The sequence below is a fragment of the Lithobates pipiens genome, unplaced genomic scaffold (assembly GCF_037356315.1).
Source record: "Lithobates pipiens isolate NorthernLeopardFrog02 unplaced genomic scaffold, aLitPip1_a1.2 Scaffold_18, whole genome shotgun sequence".
Lineage (NCBI taxonomy): Eukaryota > Metazoa > Chordata > Amphibia > Anura > Ranidae > Lithobates > Lithobates pipiens.
Genome location: NW_027507758.1, coordinates 656,198,294 through 656,220,244, shown reverse-complemented (window position 1 = coordinate 656,220,244; position 21,951 = coordinate 656,198,294). Strand labels below are relative to the sequence as shown.

General features: G+C 40.7%; 1 protein-coding gene across 1 annotated transcript in view; it reads left to right on the top strand.

Moving 5' to 3' along the window:
* The first annotated feature begins 4,000 nt into the window (after positions 1–4,000).
* LOC143989343 (TOG array regulator of axonemal microtubules protein 2-like) overlaps positions 4,001–21,951 on the top strand; it is a 114,863-nt gene continuing 96,912 nt past the window's right edge. The window contains exon 1 of the mRNA XM_077489438.1: positions 4,001–4,133. The gene's annotated coding sequence lies outside the window, so the exon portion shown is untranslated. The remainder of the gene's footprint in view (positions 4,134–21,951) is intronic.

Below are 21,951 nucleotides of genomic sequence, written 5' to 3'. Positions count from 1 at the left end.
GTCTGGTTCTCAGGGCACTAAATGTCTTCATTAAGGCCCAGAAACATCTGCATGGAATCCAAGTCTTTCATAACCTCCTTAGCCAGGGAGACTTTCTGACCTCTGTGGACATCAATGGTGGTCTCCTTCCAGGCGGTCCTGTTTGCCCAGTTCCACTCCAAACCCCTACAACTCAACATCCTTACATCTTGGTTGAAGTTCAGTCCTTGGACGGGCTTCTTTGCCTGGCGCTGATGATCAGGTTGGGCCTGGCCAGGTGGCTAAAAAATACTGTGATGAGGAAGAAGTCTTTTCTTTGATCTCTTGGAAGATCCCCAGGATGGATATCAGCCTTTCGGCTGGGAAGAAGTCCTGGAAACCTTGTTGGTGCCGGGGACTTGGATCTCTGAGGAATGTCATTCTGGCTGACCTTCTGGGCCGCTCCAGTTGATCAGAAGGAGAACGCATTTGTGACGGACTGGGGTTTATATGGTCACAAAACAGACACCCCAAAGCAAAGTACATATTCATTTTTTTTTAATTTTATTTCTAAACATCTCCCTTCTATTCTATTAATAACCAGTAGATGGCAGAGAAGGTACACAAACAGAGTCTATATAAGGCCACACACCATGTGACTGGAAATTAAACTACTTCCAGCCATAAAGTCAGTGGTCATATCTCATTCTGTTTGTGTGATTCTTTGCAGGTATGTACTCTAAATTGTTCCTAATCTGTATTAACCTGTCATAGAAAGATTCCTAAACATCTTGAGCAGATGCAGAAAAAGTCTCAGCAGATTTTATGCTATAGTTTTGCTGTAATTAGAAGTTTAGAACAGCATGTGTCAGAAACAAGTGAAAAGTGCATAAGAACATGAAAATACTGCATTAGTCAGAACAAATGTCTATGATAAACACTAAACCTTTCTAAATAGGTATATTTAAACCTGATTTATTGAAAATGGCATAGATTTATAGAAGCACATGTTTTCTGTTATTTAATATAGAAAAACCTATTGTATGTAAAGCTTATGTATTGCATCATACAGACATGCAATGTGCACCATCTAGTGGTTAAAAAAGAGTACTACCATGAAAATATTTGTATTAAAGCAATGCATTGCCAGTATGATTATTGCACACTTAAAGTGTACCAGAGAGATAAGGATAATTATCTATAACACTGAATAACAGGGATATATATGTTATAAAATATAGTAATGTTCATTGTTATAACTACGTTTTAAAATACTTTAGTTAAAATCGGTATTATATATATTGTTAATGTTTATAAACATGTGACTATAAAAATGTAAAAGATGTATTGTTATGTAAAAATTAAACTACTTCCAGCCATAAAGTCAGTGGTCATATCTCATTCTGTTTGTGTGATTCTTTGCAGTCCACGCCAAGCTGATCACCTTATCTCATCGCGTCTACAATCATCGGCTCTCTTAATTCACATTTTGAGGCCGGTAACACATTGCCTAAATTAATCTTGTACCGAGTGTCCACCTCACAGACACTTATTTCATTAGAAGGACTGACTGTCATTATTAAAGGGGGACCAGATTCTCATTCTCCAATTGTTACTCAGGCTCAAAGGGCCCATCCATTCAAGCTTCTGGTATTAAGGTTTGGGTTCCACCATTTTCTACCGGATCTGAGTGCTATTTGTTTTTTTTTGGCATCAGTCTGCTGTTTTCTAGATATGCAAGACCCTCAATGAAGTGTCACTGAATGAACTCCAAGAAATGGATTTTTACAGTAGATATAAACATTTTTTTTGGTTGGTGGGTTTAGATCCACTCACCAAATTCCCCATCCTCTTTAATGTCTGATTCAGGTCACCATCCTATTGTAAAAACATGTAAAACTGGTGGCCATGTGCAGGCTGTCTCACCCCTTTGCGTGTTTAGAGGTTGAAGGAGACCACCACCGTTCCCATTCTATAGCGCTCCCCCACCACTCCTGTGTCCCCAGAATACCCTGTGCTTCCAGGTATAGGGGAAGCATGTGACCTCTTCCCATGTTGCAGTGCTCAGATCTAATGGCCACTAGTGGGATTTACATACATTGTGAGAGTGATGGGGAAATTTTTTTTCAGAATGATCTCTTGGCTGTTCTCTAGTTGATAAAGGCTTCACTTACGTACAAGACCCTGCAGACCATTTGCTGTGCCCGGAGCCACCAAACCACCCAGAAAGCCCGTAGACCATTTCCTGTGCCTGGAGTCACCAAACCACCCAGAAAGCCCGTAGACCATTTCCTGTGCCTGGAGTCACCAAACCACCCAGGAAGCCCGTAGACCATTTGCTGTGCCTGGAGCCACCCAGGAAGCCTGCAGACCAGGGCAGGACTTAGGGTGGTCGGGGCCCCTGGGCTTGAGTCACTTTTGGGCCCTATCTTCTATACATTACCATATTTATCAGCGTATAACACGCGCCCCAAGTTTAGGAGGGAATTGTAAGGAAAAAAACTTTTAGAAGGGAAGTTTAAGGAAAAAACTTACATTTAAATGCCCATCAATGCAGCCTTATCAGTGTCCATCTGCAGCCTTTCCCATCCATCAGCAGGCTTGTCCAGTGTCATTTGCAGCCTTGTCATTGCAGTCTTGAAGTTTAAAAATGGCGCCGCCGAGATACAGAGTCCTGTGTTTCTCGGCAGCTCTTGGGTCCTCTTGGCGGCTCTCAGGTCCTCTCAGCAGCTCTCGGGCCCTCTCGGCGGCTCTCGGGTCCCTTCACAGTCCCGAGCGGAGCCGAGAGTAGCCGAGTGTACTCGACTCGGCTCACAGTCACGCTCAGTCCCTGTGTTATGTCCATCATAGGGCAGGACTGGGCGTGACTATGAGAAGAGCCAAGCCGAGTACACTCGTCTGTGTATCTCGGGGGGCTTGCGGGGCCCCCTATTGGGCGGGGCCCATGGGCTTGAGCCCAGTCAAGCCCAATGGTAAGTCCAGCCCTGCTGCAGACCATTTACTGTGCCTGGAGCCACCCAGAAAGCCTGCAGACCATTTGCTGTGCCTGGAGTCACCAAACCACCCTAGGAGCCTGTAGAACAGGGGTGTTAAACTCAATTTCATAATGGGCTGCATCAGCATTATGGTTGTCCTCGGTTGTTATCTGATAGATGTCCAGAGCATCCTCCTATCTTCTCCTTACAAGAGATGTCAGGAGCCTCCCTTACATCACAGTGGACAGTGCAAAAAGTTCAGGGTCTGGCTGAGGACAGGAATCAGCTGCCAGAGTCTGCTGAATGCTGAGACCAGATGAGACGGAGATGAGGGGGTGCTGCGGCTGCACAGCAAAGCGCAGGATCTGTAGGAAGGAGTTCTGTCCTCTCTGCTGCCCACTGCTGGGATGGGGGTGGGGACCAAAGAGGAGCCTCTCTGCGGCTGCATGGAGAAGTGCAGGATTTGGTGGAGGAGTTCTGTCCTTTCTGCTGAGAGGAGGTGGGGGTGGAGATGAGGGGATGCCGGACAAGTGTGAGGGCCTGCTCATCTCACCAAACCACCCAGGAAGCCTGCAGACCATTTGCTGTGCCCGGAGCCACCAAACCACTTTTTTTTTTCTAAAAGGGGATGAGTGACAGGGGGGTATGTCTGATTGAGCCTATTGTGTACACGTAAAAGCTGAACTGTTGGTATCGGTGAAGCTTCTCGTGAACAATGTCACATTATTATTATTCCCCATATGAGCCCCTGGATAGGGTTGGGTGTGATGTGGCCTCCCCTAATCTTGGAGTTGCTCTATCGGTAGTATTAACCCTTTATTGGGGATCTGTAGACGGTGAGGACCCCCCCCCCCCCTCCCTTCTATGATTAGACCTCCATCAGTTGGCGTCCTTCACACGAGATCTCTCAGGGCCTCTCCCGCCGGCTCCATTCATTTAATATTCAATTCATGCTTCATGTTGTGAAAAGGGGTCTGCAAAATGATTAACCACCATGGGAATGGTTGTCCAGGGCAACCACCAAACAACAGACCCCTCCCCCCTCCCCAGAATTAAAATTCTCTTCCCTCTCTCTAGCAGAGAAGAGCCCGGAGGACCCCGGAGAACCCCGGAGAACAATGGCGGGGAGGAAAGTCACTTTTGGGGCGGATTCTAGTGAAGGTCGGTCGCCCTCGTGGGATTTATTGCTCCGTCTTTGTTGTGAGTAATTCATAAAATTCTCTCCGATGTTTCTGTTGAGTGGAAAAGTGTGACGGAGCGTTAGATTGTCACAAGTCTGCCAGAATATAAATGGTCAACCTGGAAAATCATCACTTAACTTATATCCGGAGAGCGGTGATGTCACTCCTGTATAATATATCTGGAGAGTGGTGATGTCACTCCTGTATAATATATCTGGAGAGCGGTGATGTCACTCCTGTATAATATATCCGGAGAGTGGTGATGTCACTCTTGTATAATATATCTTATATCTGGAGAGCGGTGATGTCACTCCTGTGTAATATATCTTATATCTGGAGAGTGGTGATGTCACTCCTGTATAATATATCTTATATCTGCAGGGCAGTGATGTCACTTCTGTATAATATATCTTATATCTGGAGAGCAGTGATGTCACTTCTGTATAATATATCTTATATCTGGAGGGCGGTGATGTCACTCCTGTATAATATATCTTATATCTGGAGAGTGGTGATGTCACTGCTGTATAATATATCTGGAGGGCGGTGATGTCACTCCTGTATAATATATCTTATATCTAGAGAGCGGTGATGTCATTCCCATATAATATATCTTATATCTGGAGAGCGGTGATGTCACTCCCATATAATATATCTTATATCCAGAGAGCGGTGATGTCACTCCTGTATAATATATCTTATATCTGGAGAGCGGTGATGTCACTCTTGTATAATATATCTTATATCTGGAGAGCGGTGATGTCACTCTTGTATAATATATCTTATATCTGGAGAGCGGTGATGTCACTCCTGTGTAATATATCTTATATCTGGAGAGCGGTGATGTCACTCCTGTGTAATATATCTTATATCCGGAGAGCGGTGATGTCACTCTTGTATAATATATCTTATATCTGGAGAGCGGTGATGTCATTCCCGTATAATATATCTTATATCTGGAGAGCGGTGATGTCACTCCCGTATAATATATCTTATATCCGGAGAGCGGTGATGTCACTCCTGTATAATATATCTTATATCTGGAGAGTGGTGATGTCACTCCTGTATAATATATCTTATATCTGGAGAGCGGTGATGTCACTCCTGTATAATATATCTTATATCTGGAGGGCGGTGATGTCACTCCTGTATAATATATCTTATATCTGGAGGGCGGTGATGTCACTCCTGTATAATATATCTTATATCTGGAGAGCGGTGATGTCACTCTTGTATAATATATCTTATATCTGGAGGGCGGTGATGTCACTCCCGTATAATATATCTTATATCTGGAGAGCGGTGATGTCACTCCTGTATAATATATCTTATATCTGGAGAGCGGTGATGTCACTCCTGTATAATATATCTTATATCTGGAGAGCGGTGATGTCACTCTTGTATAATATATCTTATATCTGGAGAGCGGTGATGTCACTCCTGTGTAATATATCTTATATCTGGAGAGCGGTGATGTCACTCGTGTGTAATATATCTTATATCTGGAGAGCGGTGATGTCACTCTTGTATAATATATCTTATATCTGGAGAGTGGTGATGTCACTCTTGTATAATATATCTTATATCTGGAGAGCGGTGATGTCACTCCTGTATAATATATCTTATATCTGGAGAGCGGTGATGTCACTCCTGTGTAATATATCTTATATCTGGAGAGCGGTGATGTCACTCTTGTATAATATATCTTATATCTGGAGAGCGGTGATGTCACTCCTGTGTAATATATCTTATATCTGGAGAGCGGTGATGTCACTCGTGTGTAATATATCTTATATCTGGAGAGCGGTGATGTCACTCTTGTATAATATATCTTATATCTGGAGAGCGGTGATGTCACTCCTGTATAATATATCTTATATCTGGAGAGCGGTGATGTCACTCCTGTGTAATATATCTTATATCTGGAGAGCGGTGATGTCACTCCTGTGTAATATATCTTATATCTGGAGAGCGGTGATGTCACTCTTGTATAATATATCTTATATCTGGAGAGTGGTGATGTCACTCCTGTATAATATATCTTATATCTGGAGAGCGATGATGTCACTCCTCTATAATATATCTTATATCTGGAGAGCGGTGATGTCACTCGTGTGTAATATATCTTATATCTGGAGAGTGGTGATGTCACTCCTGTATAATATATCTTATATCTGGAGAGCGATGATGTCACTCCTCTATAATATATCTTATATCTGGAGAGCGGTGATGTCACTCGTGTATAATATATCTTATATCTGGAGAGCGGTGATGTCACTCTTGTATAATATATCTTATATCTGGAGAGCGGTGATGTCACTCTTGTATAATATATCTTATATCCGGAGAGCGGTGATGTCACTCTTGTATAATATATCTTATATCTGGAGAGCGGTGATGTCACTCCTGTATAATATATCTTATATCTGGAGAGCGGTGATGTCACTCCTGTATAATATATCTTATATCTGGAGAGCGGTGATGTCACTCCTCTATAATATATCTTATATCTGGAGAGCGGTGATGTCACTCTTGTATAATATATCTTATATCTGGAGAGCGGTGATGTCACTCCTGTATAATATATCTTATATCTGGAGAGCGGTGATGTCACTCCTGTATAATATATCTTATATCCGGAGAGCGGTGATGTCACTCCTGTATAATATATCTTATATCTGGAGGGCGGTGATGTCACTCCTGTATAATATATCTTATATCTGGAGAGCGGTGATGTCACTCCTGTATAATATATCTTATATCTGGAGAGCGGTGATGTCACTCCTGTATAATATATCTTATATCCGGAGAGCGGTGATGTCACTCTTGTATAATATATCTTATATCTGGAGGGCGGTGATGTCACTCCTGTATAATATATCTTATATCTGGAGAGCGGTGATGTCACTCCTGTATAATATATCTTATATCTGGAGAGCGGTGATGTCACTCCTCTATAATATATCTTATATCTGGAGAGCGGTGATGTCACTCCTGTATAATATATCTTATATCTGGAGAGCGGTGATGTCACTCCTCTATAATATATCTTATATCTGGAGAGCGGTGATGTCACTCTTGTATAATATATCTTATATCTGGAGAGCGGTGATGTCACTCCTGTATAATATATCTTATATCTGGAGAGCGGTGATGTCACTCCTGTATAATATATCTTATATCCGGAGAGCGGTGATGTCACTCCTGTATAATATATCTTATATCTGGAGGGCGGTGATGTCACTCCTGTATAATATATCTTATATCTGGAGAGCGGTGATGTCACTCCTGTATAATATATCTTATATCTGGAGAGCGGTGATGTCACTCCTGTATAATATATCTTATATCCGGAGAGCGGTGATGTCACTCTTGTATAATATATCTTATATCTGGAGGGCGGTGATGTCACTCCTGTATAATATATCTTATATCTGGAGAGCGGTGATGTCACTCCTGTATAATATATCTTATATCTGGAGGGCGGTGATGTCACTCCTGTATAATATATCTTATATCTGGAGAGCGGTGATGTCACTCCTCTATAATATATCTTATATCTGGAGAGCGGTGATGTCACTCCTGTATAATATATCTTATATCTGGAGAGCGGTGATGTCACTCCTGTGTAATATATCTTATATCTGGAGAGCGGTGATGTCACTCTTGTATAATATATCTTATATCTGGAGAGCGGTGATGTCACTCCTGTATAATATATCTTATATCTGGAGAGTGGTGATGTCACTCTTGTATAATATATCTTATATCTGGAGAGCGGTGATGTCACTCCTCTATAATATATCTTATATCTGGAGAGCGGTGATGTCACTCCTGTGTAATATATCTTATATCTGGAGAGCGGTGATGTCACTCTTGTATAATATATCTTATATCTGGAGAGCGGTGATGTCACTCCTGTATAATATATCTTATATCTGGAGAGCGGTGATGTCACTCTTGTATAATATATCTTATATCTGGAGAGCGGTGATGTCACTCCTGTATAATATATCTTATATCTGCAGGGCAGTGATGTCACTTCTGTATAATATATCTTATATCTGGAGAGCAGTGATGTCACTTCTGTATAATATATCTTATATCTGGAGGGCGGTGATGTCACTCCTGTATAATATATCTTATATCTGGAGAGTGGTGATGTCACTGCTGTATAATATATCTGGAGGGCGGTGATGTCACTCCTGTATAATATATCTTATATCTAGAGAGCGGTGATGTCATTCCCATATAATATATCTTATATCTGGAGAGCGGTGATGTCACTCCCATATAATATATCTTATATCCAGAGAGCGGTGATGTCACTCCTGTATAATATATCTTATATCTGGAGAGCGGTGATGTCACTCCTGTGTAATATATCTTATATCCGGAGAGCGGTGATGTCACTCTTGTATAATATATCTTATATCTGGAGAGCGGTGATGTCACTCCTGTATAATATATCTTATATCTGGAGAGCGGTGATGTCACTCCTGTGTAATATATCTTATATCTGGAGAGCGGTGATGTCACTCTTGTATAATATATCTTATATCTGGAGAGCGGTGATGTCACTCCTGTGTAATATATCTTATATCTGGAGAGCGGTGATGTCACTCCTGTGTAATATATCTTATATCCGGAGAGCGGTGATGTCACTCTTGTATAATATATCTTATATCTGGAGAGCGGTGATGTCATTCCCGTATAATATATCTTATATCTGGAGAGCGGTGATGTCACTCCCGTATAATATATCTTATATCCGGAGAGCGGTGATGTCACTCCTGTATAATATATCTTATATCTGGAGAGTGGTGATGTCACTCCTGTATAATATATCTTATATCTGGAGAGCGGTGATGTCACTCCTGTATAATATATCTTATATCTGGAGGGCGGTGATGTCACTCCTGTATAATATATCTTATATCTGGAGGGCGGTGATGTCACTCCTGTATAATATATCTTATATCTGGAGAGCGGTGATGTCACTCTTGTATAATATATCTTATATCTGGAGGGCGGTGATGTCACTCCCGTATAATATATCTTATATCTGGAGAGCGGTGATGTCACTCCTGTATAATATATCTTATATCTGGAGAGCGGTGATGTCACTCCTGTATAATATATCTTATATCTGGAGAGCGGTGATGTCACTCTTGTATAATATATCTTATATCTGGAGAGCGGTGATGTCACTCCTGTGTAATATATCTTATATCTGGAGAGCGGTGATGTCACTCGTGTGTAATATATCTTATATCTGGAGAGCGGTGATGTCACTCTTGTATAATATATCTTATATCTGGAGAGTGGTGATGTCACTCTTGTATAATATATCTTATATCTGGAGAGCGGTGATGTCACTCCTGTATAATATATCTTATATCTGGAGAGCGGTGATGTCACTCCTGTGTAATATATCTTATATCTGGAGAGCGGTGATGTCACTCTTGTATAATATATCTTATATCTGGAGAGCGGTGATGTCACTCCTGTGTAATATATCTTATATCTGGAGAGCGGTGATGTCACTCGTGTGTAATATATCTTATATCTGGAGAGCGGTGATGTCACTCCTGTATAATATATCTTATATCTGGAGAGCGGTGATGTCACTCTTGTATAATATATCTTATATCTGGAGAGCGGTGATGTCACTCTTGTATAATATATCTTATATCTGGAGAGCGGTGATGTCACTCCTGTATAATATATCTTATATCTGGAGAGCGGTGATGTCACTCCTGTATAATATATCTTATATCTGGAGAGCGGTGATGTCACTCCTCTATAATATATCTTATATCTGGAGAGCGGTGATGTCACTCTTGTATAATATATCTTATATCTGGAGAGCGGTGATGTCACTCCTGTATAATATATCTTATATCTGGAGAGCGGTGATGTCACTCCTGTATAATATATCTTATATCCGGAGAGCGGTGATGTCACTCTTGTATAATATATCTTATATCTGGAGAGCGGTGATGTCACTCCTGTATAATATATCTTATATCTGGAGAGCGGTGATGTCACTCTTGTATAATATATCTTATATCTGGAGAGCGGTGATGTCACTCCTGTATAATATATCTTATATCTGGAGAGCGGTGATGTCACTCCTGTATAATATATCTTATATCTGGAGAGCGGTGATGTCACTCCTGTATAATATATCTTATATCTGGAGAGCGGTGATGTCACTCCTGTATAATATATCTTATATCTGGAGAGCGGTGATGTCACTCCTCTATAATATATCTTATATCTGGAGAGCGGTGATGTCACTCCTGTATAATATATCTTATATCTGGAGAGCGGTGATGTCACTCCTGTGTAATATATCTTATATCTGGAGAGCGGTGATGTCACTCTTGTATAATATATCTTATATCTGGAGAGCGGTGATGTCACTCCTGTATAATATATCTTATATCTGGAGAGTGGTGATGTCACTCTTGTATAATATATCTTATATCTGGAGAGCGGTGATGTCACTCCTCTATAATATATCTTATATCTGGAGAGCGGTGATGTCACTCCTGTGTAATATATCTTATATCTGGAGAGCGGTGATGTCACTCTTGTATAATATATCTTATATCTGGAGAGCGGTGATGTCACTCCTGTATAATATATCTTATATCTGGAGAGCGGTGATGTCACTCCTGTATAATATATCTTATATCTGCAGGGCAGTGATGTCACTTCTGTATAATATATCTTATATCTGGAGAGCAGTGATGTCACTTCTGTATAATATATCTTATATCTGGAGGGCGGTGATGTCACTCCTGTATAATATATCTTATATCTGGAGAGTGGTGATGTCACTGCTGTATAATATATCTGGAGGGCGGTGATGTCACTCCTGTATAATATATCTTATATCTAGAGAGCGGTGATGTCATTCCCATATAATATATCTTATATCTGGAGAGCGGTGATGTCACTCCCATATAATATATCTTATATCCAGAGAGCGGTGATGTCACTCCTGTATAATATATCTTATATCCGGAGAGCGGTGATGTCACTCTTGTATAATATATCTTATATCTGGAGAGCGGTGATGTCACTCCTGTATAATATATCTTATATCTGGAGAGCGGTGATGTCACTCCTGTGTAATATATCTTATATCTGGAGAGCGGTGATGTCACTCTTGTATAATATATCTTATATCTGGAGAGCGGTGATGTCACTCCTGTATAATATATCTTATATCCGGAGAGCGGTGATGTCACTCCTCTATAATATATCTTATATCTGGAGAGCGGTGATGTCACTCGTGTGTAATATATCTTATATCTGGAGAGTGGTGATGTCACTCTTGTATAATATATCTTATATCTGGAGAGCGGTGATGCCACTCCTCTATAATATATCTTATATCTGGAGAGCGGTGATATCACTCCTGTATAATATATCTTATATCTGGAGAGCGGTGATGTCACTCTTGTATAATATATCTTATATCTGGAGAGCGGTGATGTCACTCCTGTATAATATATCTTATATCCGGAGAGCGGTGATGTCACTCTTGTATAATATATCTTATATCTGGAGAGCGGTGATGTCACTCCTGTATAATATATCTTATATCTGGAGAGCGGTGATGTCACTCCTGTATAATATATCTTATATCTGGAGAGCGGTGATGTCACTCCTCTATAATATATCTTATATCTGGAGAGCGGTGATGTCACTCCTGTATAATATATCTTATATCTGGAGAGCGGTGATGTCACTCTTGTATAATATATCTTATATCTGGAGAGCGGTGATGTCACTCCTGTATAATATATCTTATATCTGGAGAGCGGTGATGTCACTCCTGTATAATATATCTTATATCCGGAGAGCGGTGATGTCACTCTTGTATAATATATCTTATATCTGGAGAGCGGTGATGTCACTCCTGTATAATATATCTTATATCTGGAGAGCGGTGATGTCACTCCTGTATAATATATCTTATATCTGGAGAGCGGTGATGTCACTCCTGTATAATATATCTTATATCTGGAGAGCGGTGATGTCACTCCTGTATAATATATCTTATATCTGGAGAGCGGTGATGTCACTCCTGTGTAATATATCTTATATCTGGAGAGCGGTGATGTCACTCTTGTATAATATATCTTATATCTGGAGAGCGGTGATGTCACTCCTGTATAATATATCTTATATCTGGAGAGTGGTGATGTCACTCTTGTATAATATATCTTATATCTGGAGAGCGGTGATGTCACTCCTCTATAATATATCTTATATCTGGAGAGCGGTGATGTCACTCCTGTGTAATATATCTTATATCTGGAGAGCGGTGATGTCACTCTTGTATAATATATCTTATATCTGGAGAGCGGTGATGTCACTCCTGTATAATATATCTTATATCTGGAGAGCGGTGATGTCACTCTTGTATAATATATCTTATATCTGGAGAGCGGTGATGTCACTCCTGTATAATATATCTTATATCTGGAGAGCGGTGATGTCACTCCTCTATAATATATCTTATATCTGGAGAGCGGTGATGTCACTCCTGTGTAATATATCTTATATCTGGAGAGCGGTGATGTCACTCCTCTATAATATATCTTATATCTGGAGAGCGGTGATGTCACTCCTGTATAATATATCTTATATCTGGAGAGCGGTGATGTCACTCTTGTATAATATATCTTATATCTGGAGAGCGGTGATGTCACTCCTGTATAATATATCTTATATCTGGAGAGCGGTGATGTCACTCCTGTATAATATATCTTATATCCGGAGAGCGGTGATGTCACTCTTGTATAATATATCTTATATCTGGAGAGCGGTGATGTCACTCCTGTATAATATATCTTATATCTGGAGAGCGGTGATGTCACTCTTGTATAATATATCTTATATCTGGAGGGCGGTGATGTCACTCCCGTATAATATATCTTATATCTGGAGAGCGGTGATGTCACTCCTGTATAATATATCTTATATCTGGAGAGCGGTGATGTCACTCCTGTATAATATATCTTATATCTGGAGAGCGGTGATGTCACTCTTGTATAATATATCTTATATCTGGAGAGCGGTGATGTCACTCCTGTGTAATATATCTTATATCTGGAGAGCGGTGATGTCACTCGTGTGTAATATATCTTATATCTGGAGAGCGGTGATGTCACTCTTGTATAATATATCTTATATCTGGAGAGTGGTGATGTCACTCTTGTATAATATATCTTATATCTGGAGAGCGGTGATGTCACTCCTGTATAATATATCTTATATCTGGAGAGCGGTGATGTCACTCCTGTGTAATATATCTTATATCTGGAGAGCGGTGATGTCACTCTTGTATAATATATCTTATATCTGGAGAGCGGTGATGTCACTCCTGTGTAATATATCTTATATCTGGAGAGCGGTGATGTCACTCGTGTGTAATATATCTTATATCTGGAGAGCGGTGATGTCACTCCTGTATAATATATCTTATATCTGGAGAGCGGTGATGTCACTCTTGTATAATATATCTTATATCTGGAGAGCGGTGATGTCACTCTTGTATAATATATCTTATATCTGGAGAGCGGTGATGTCACTCCTGTATAATATATCTTATATCTGGAGAGCGGTGATGTCACTCCTGTATAATATATCTTATATCTGGAGAGCGGTGATGTCACTCCTCTATAATATATCTTATATCTGGAGAGCGGTGATGTCACTCTTGTATAATATATCTTATATCTGGAGAGCGGTGATGTCACTCCTGTATAATATATCTTATATCTGGAGAGCGGTGATGTCACTCCTGTATAATATATCTTATATCCGGAGAGCGGTGATGTCACTCTTGTATAATATATCTTATATCTGGAGAGCGGTGATGTCACTCCTGTATAATATATCTTATATCTGGAGAGCGGTGATGTCACTCTTGTATAATATATCTTATATCTGGAGAGCGGTGATGTCACTCCTGTATAATATATCTTATATCTGGAGAGCGGTGATGTCACTCCTGTATAATATATCTTATATCTGGAGAGCGGTGATGTCACTCCTGTATAATATATCTTATATCTGGAGAGCGGTGATGTCACTCCTGTATAATATATCTTATATCTGGAGAGCGGTGATGTCACTCCTCTATAATATATCTTATATCTGGAGAGCGGTGATGTCACTCCTGTATAATATATCTTATATCTGGAGAGCGGTGATGTCACTCCTGTGTAATATATCTTATATCTGGAGAGCGGTGATGTCACTCTTGTATAATATATCTTATATCTGGAGAGCGGTGATGTCACTCCTGTATAATATATCTTATATCTGGAGAGTGGTGATGTCACTCTTGTATAATATATCTTATATCTGGAGAGCGGTGATGTCACTCCTCTATAATATATCTTATATCTGGAGAGCGGTGATGTCACTCCTGTGTAATATATCTTATATCTGGAGAGCGGTGATGTCACTCTTGTATAATATATCTTATATCTGGAGAGCGGTGATGTCACTCCTGTATAATATATCTTATATCTGGAGAGCGGTGATGTCACTCCTGTATAATATATCTTATATCTGCAGGGCAGTGATGTCACTTCTGTATAATATATCTTATATCTGGAGAGCAGTGATGTCACTTCTGTATAATATATCTTATATCTGGAGGGCGGTGATGTCACTCCTGTATAATATATCTTATATCTGGAGAGTGGTGATGTCACTGCTGTATAATATATCTGGAGGGCGGTGATGTCACTCCTGTATAATATATCTTATATCTAGAGAGCGGTGATGTCATTCCCATATAATATATCTTATATCTGGAGAGCGGTGATGTCACTCCCATATAATATATCTTATATCCAGAGAGCGGTGATGTCACTCCTGTATAATATATCTTATATCCGGAGAGCGGTGATGTCACTCTTGTATAATATATCTTATATCTGGAGAGCGGTGATGTCACTCCTGTATAATATATCTTATATCTGGAGAGCGGTGATGTCACTCCTGTGTAATATATCTTATATCTGGAGAGCGGTGATGTCACTCTTGTATAATATATCTTATATCTGGAGAGCGGTGATGTCACTCCTGTATAATATATCTTATATCCGGAGAGCGGTGATGTCACTCCTCTATAATATATCTTATATCTGGAGAGCGGTGATGTCACTCGTGTGTAATATATCTTATATCTGGAGAGTGGTGATGTCACTCTTGTATAATATATCTTATATCTGGAGAGCGGTGATGCCACTCCTCTATAATATATCTTATATCTGGAGAGCGGTGATATCACTCCTGTATAATATATCTTATATCTGGAGAGCGGTGATGTCACTCTTGTATAATATATCTTATATCTGGAGAGCGGTGATGTCACTCCTGTATAATATATCTTATATCCGGAGAGCGGTGATGTCACTCTTGTATAATATATCTTATATCTGGAGAGCGGTGATGTCACTCCTGTATAATATATCTTATATCTGGAGAGCGGTGATGTCACTCCTGTATAATATATCTTATATCTGGAGAGCGGTGATGTCACTCCTCTATAATATATCTTATATCTGGAGAGCGGTGATGTCACTCCTGTATAATATATCTTATATCTGGAGAGCGGTGATGTCACTCTTGTATAATATATCTTATATCTGGAGAGCGGTGATGTCACTCCTGTATAATATATCTTATATCTGGAGAGCGGTGATGTCACTCCTGTATAATATATCTTATATCCGGAGAGCGGTGATGTCACTCTTGTATAATATATCTTATATCTGGAGAGCGGTGATGTCACTCCTGTATAATATATCTTATATCTGGAGAGCGGTGATGTCACTCCTGTATAATATATCTTATATCTGGAGAGCGGTGATGTCACTCCTGTATAATATATCTTATATCTGGAGAGCGGTGATGTCACTCCTGTATAATATATCTTATATCTGGAGAGCGGTGATGTCACTCCTGTGTAATATATCTTATATCTGGAGAGCGGTGATGTCACTCTTGTATAATATATCTTATATCTGGAGAGCGGTGATGTCACTCCTGTATAATATATCTTATATCTGGAGAGTGGTGATGTCACTCTTGTATAATATATCTTATATCTGGAGAGCGGTGATGTCACTCCTCTATAATATATCTTATATCTGGAGAGCGGTGATGTCACTCCTGTGTAATATATCTTATATCTGGAGAGCGGTGATGTCACTCTTGTATAATATATCTTATATCTGGAGAGCGGTGATGTCACTCCTGTATAATATATCTTATATCTGGAGAGCGGTGATGTCACTCAAGTATAATATATCTTATATCTGGAGAGCGGTGATGTCACTCCTGTATAATATATCTTATATCTGGAGAGCGGTGATGTCACTCCTGTATAATATATCTTATATCCGGAGAGCGGTGATGTCACTCCTGTATAATATATCTTATATCCGGAGAGCGGTGATGTCACTCCTGTATAATATATCTTATATCCGGAGAGCGGTGATGTCACTCCTGTATAATATATCTTATATCCGGAGAGCGGTGATGTCACTCCTGTATAATATATCTTATATCTGGAGAGCGGTGATGTCACTCTTGTATAATATATCTTATATCTGGAGAGCGGTGATGTCACTCCTGTATAATATATCTTATATCTGGAGAGCGGTGATGTCACTCCTGTATAATATATCTTATATCTGGAGAGCGGTGATGTCACTCTTGTATAATATATCTTATATCTGGAGAGCGGTGATGTCACTCCTGTATAATATATCTTATATCTGGAGAGCAGTGATGTCACTCCTGTATAATATATCTTATATCTGGAGAGCGGTGATGTCACTCCTGTATAATATATCTTATATCTGGAGAGCGGTGATGTCACTCCTGTATAATATATCTTATATCTGGAGAGTGGTGATGTCACTCCCGTATAATATATCTTATATCTGTAGAGTGGTGATGTCACTCTTGTATAATATATCTTATATCTGGAGAGCGGTGATGTCACTCCTGTGTAATATATCTTATATCTGGAGAGCGGTGATGTCACTCTTGTATAATATATCTTATATCTGGAGAGCGATGATGTCACTCGTGTGTAATATATCTTATATCTGGAGAGCGGTGATGTCACTCTTGTATAATATATCTTATATCTGGAGAGCGATGATGTCACTCCTGTGTAATATATCTTATATCTGGAGAGCGGTGATGTCACTCCTGTATAATATATCTTATATCTGGAGAGCGGTGATGTCACTCGTGTGTAATATATCTTATATCTGGAGAGCGATGATGTCACTCGTGTGTAATATATCTTATATCTGGAGAGCGGTGATGTCACTCTTGTATAATATATATTATATCTGGAGAGCGATGATGTCACTCCTGTGTAATATATCTTATATCTGGAGAGCGGTGATGTCACTCCTGTATAATATATCTTATATCTGGAGAGCGGTGATGTCACTCCTGTATAATATATCTTATATCTGGAGAGTGGTGATGTCACTCCCGTATAATATATCTTATATCTGTAGAGTGGTGATGTCACTCTTGTATAATATATCTTATATCTGGAGAGCGGTGATGTCACTCCTGTGTAATATATCTTATATCTGGAGAGCGGTGATGTCACTCCTGTATAATATATCTTATATCTGGAGAGCGGTGATGTCACTCTTGTATAATATATCTTATATCTGGAGAGCGGTGATGTCACTCTTGTATAATATATCTTATATCTGGAGAGCGGTGATGTCACTCCTGTATAATATATCTTATATCTGGAGAGCGGTGATGTCACTCCTGTATAATATATCTTATATCTGGAGAGCGGTGATGTCACTCCTGTATAATATATCTTATATCTGGAGAGCGGTGATGTCACTCTTGTATAATATATCTTATATCTGGAGAGCGGTGATGTCACTCCTGTATAATATATCTTATATCTGGAGAGCGGTGATGTCACTCTTGTATAATATATCTTATATCTGGAGAGCGGTGATGTCACTCTTGTATAATATATCTTATATCTGGAGAGCAGTGATGTCACTCTTGTATAATATATCTTATATCTGGAGAGCGGTGATGTCACTCTTGTATAATATATCTTATATCTGGAGAGCGGTGATGTCACTCGTGTGTAATATATCTTATATCTGGAGAGCGGTGATATCACTCCTGTATAATATATCTTATATCTGGAGAGCGGTGATGTCACTCCTGTATAATATATCTTATATCTGGAGAGCGGTGGTGTCACTCCTGTATAATATATCTTATATCTGGAGAGCGGTGATGTCACTCTTGTATAATATATCTTATATCTGGAGAGCGGTGATGTCACTCTTGTATAATATATCTTATATCTGGAGAGCGGTGATGTCACTCCTGTGTAATATATCTTATATCTGGAGAGCGGTGATATCACTCCTGTATAATATATCTTATATCTGGAGAGCGGTGATGTCACTCTTGTATAATATATCTTATATCTGGAGAGCGGTGATGTCACTCTTGTATAATATATCTTATATCTGGAGAGCGGTGATGTCACTCCTGTATAATATATCTTATATCTGGAGAGCGGTGATGTCACTCGTGTGTAATATATCTTATATCTGGAGAGCGATGATGTCACTCGTGTGTAATATATCTTATATCTGGAGAGCGGTGATGTCACTCTTGTATAATATATCTTATATCTGGAGAGCGATGATGTCACTCCTGTGTAATATATCTTATATCTGGAGAGCGGTGATGTCACTCCTGTATAATATATCTTATATCTGGAGAGCGGTGATGTCACTCCTGTATAATATATCTTATATCTGGAGAGTGGTGATGTCACTCCCGTATAATATATCTTATATCTGGAGAGCGGTGATGTCACTCTTGTATAATATATCTTATATCTGGAGAGCGGTGATGTCACTCCTGTGTAATATATCTTATATCTGGAGAGCGGTGATATCACTCCTGTATAATATATCTTATATCTGGAGAGCGGTGATGTCACTCTTGTATAATATATCTTATATCTGGAGAGTGGTGATGTCACTCCTGTATAATATATCTGATCTAATATATTGTTATGGTTGTTACCATCTGCCGCAGAGTAGTTTATAGCTCGGTGTATATGGCTTTGTACTGTATATACAGATATATTTCAGATTTGGGTTTTCAGCACAAGCTCATTATTCTTCCCTCTCCTCCGGTGTCCAGCTTGGGAAAGTGACTCCTAATTATTATATGACATCATTATTGTCATATTATATTCAATGTGTGTATATATATATATATATATATATATTATTACAAGTTTTCAGTCTCTGCTGGCTTGTTTGTCATCCTGATCCGTCACTATCAGGATCAGCTAAGTAATAAATAATGAGAATTATTGGCTCCTCATTCTTCCAATCAGAAATGATTTACCCAAATACACCAACATGATTCTTTACCAGTATGGGGGAGGGAGGTTTTCATTGCTGGCTGTGTCCCCATTGGAGTTTTTCCCTCACTTCCTGTCTGCATTAAATCATGAGCGAACCCCCCCCCCCTCTCCAATAAGATTTATAGAAAACGTCACACCAGTCTCCACCCCTGAGGAGCTCATTATAACCCCCGAGGAGTCACACCCTGGGGACAATGTGATAAAGTAGAGCTCTAACTACATTTCTTTTCATCCCCCAATATGAAAAATTCCCAATCAATCAGCTGCCCCCAGGGCACCCCCCCCTCCCAGGCTTTCTGTTCCTCCATCCAGCCCCAGCATTCCTCATTGACATTCTGCCCCCTTCCTCTGACCCCAGACTGTCATTTGCATGTCTCCCATAGGGGGCGCCTCACCACACAGCCTGATCCCCCTGTACTCTGTGTAATGATGTGTGCGCCGCTCAGTCCGTGAGGAATGCCCACCCCCGATCCCTACCCCGCTGTGCTCTGTGGTTCCTCCTACTGGTCACCTATGTCATTACAGGAAACGGGGACTGGTGGATCAAACCACTGAGCACGGCGGGGTGGGGGGGTTCTCGGGAATGCAACGTGTTTGGCCGGTGTCATGTCATGTCACTCCTGTGTAATATATCTTATATCTGGAGAGTGGTGATGTCACTCCTGTATAATATATCTTATATCTGGAGGGCAGTGATGTCACTCCCGTATAATATATCTTATATCTGGAGAGTGGTGATGTCACTCCTGTATAATATATCTTATATCTGGAGAGCGGTGATGTCACTCCCGTATAATATATCTTATATCTGGAGAGCGGTGATGTCACTCTTGTATAATATATCATTACACAGAGTACAGGGGGATCAGGCTGTGTGGTGAGGCGCCCCCTATGTCATTACAGGAAACGGGGACTGGTGGATCAAACCACTGAGCATGGCGGGGTGGGAGGGTTGTCGGGAATCCAACGTGTTTGGCCGGTGTCATGTCAAATAGTGTCCCCCGTTGGATAGTGTCGGCTGTGTACTGTGCATGCGCAGTACACAGGACAAGTAGATTTGGAAAATCTCTGAAGATGAACGGCGCCTGCGCCGTGAGTCCTGGTGCAAGCCCCACCATCCAAGTGGACGTGCCCGAAGTGTGGCGAGCGAAGCGTGGCAAGGGGCCCTCTAATATGTGCAGCCCTATGTCCACTTGGATGGTGGGGCTTGCACCTCGACTCGCGGCGCAGGCGCCGTTCATCTTCGGAGATTTTCCGTATCTCTTTGTGCCCCGTACTGCGCAAGCGCTGCGCCTGCGCAGTACACAGCGGACACTATTTGATAGGCGGACATTTTTGAACACCGGAACTTGGGTTGGGACCCAACCTGTAAGGTAGATGTCACTCACTCCCACTGCTGCCCAATCAACTGCCGCCAGGGCATTCGGCACCCCGCAGCTGCACAGAGGGGCAGGGAACGTCATGACATCATTGATGGCCATATTAGGTCACCTACATTGAACCCTGCAGTCATATTAGGCCAATGATGTCATGAGCATCTCCACCCCTTTGTGCATCTGTTGGAGGGCGGGGAACCCCTGGTGACAGGTGATTGGGTGACAGTGGTCAAGATTGACATCCTCCCTTTCCAGGATTGGTTAGAACCCAAGTTCAGAGCAAACCCATGCTCACCCTATGTGGGGACAGGTAGGTGTTCATTCTGTTTTTAGGGAAGTTGTCTTTTACTGTAGTTCCGGCTTCCAGCCCGGATCTTTCCACGGCTGAGCTGCATTCCCAGCCGGATTTGTACCCGGGGGATTACCATGACTACGGTTCCCATAGTTCGGAATGCTGAGAATGTTTCCTGTTGGGCGCAGAGACGAAGCTCCTCCCCCTGGTGGTGCGTCGGTCTCCCCATACACCGTACAATGGCTTCTCATCCATCATTTTACCATTATTCGTTCTTTCCTTGTTATGCGGGAAAGAACGTTGTTTCTTTTTTTTTTTTTTCCTTGTTTTCATCAAAGTAAATTGTTTTCCTCTCACACTAATAATGATGACCCCTGAGATGACGGGGGGCAGAGATAAGACACCCCCTGAAAATAAACCCTAGTGTGTTATTTGTAGCCAAAAATTAATTATAAGACCCGGTCTTATTTTCCGGGAAACACAGTAGTATTGTTCCCCCGGGGATAGCATTGTTCAATGCATAAACATGACAGTTGTAGATGGAAGCCAATCAGCCCAGCCCCCACCCCCCCACCCACCCTACAATCACATGGTGAACGTTTTCCATCTCATCCAATTGGCCTTCCATTAACTATCATTGAATTTTTTTTTGCAAAATGAATAAAAA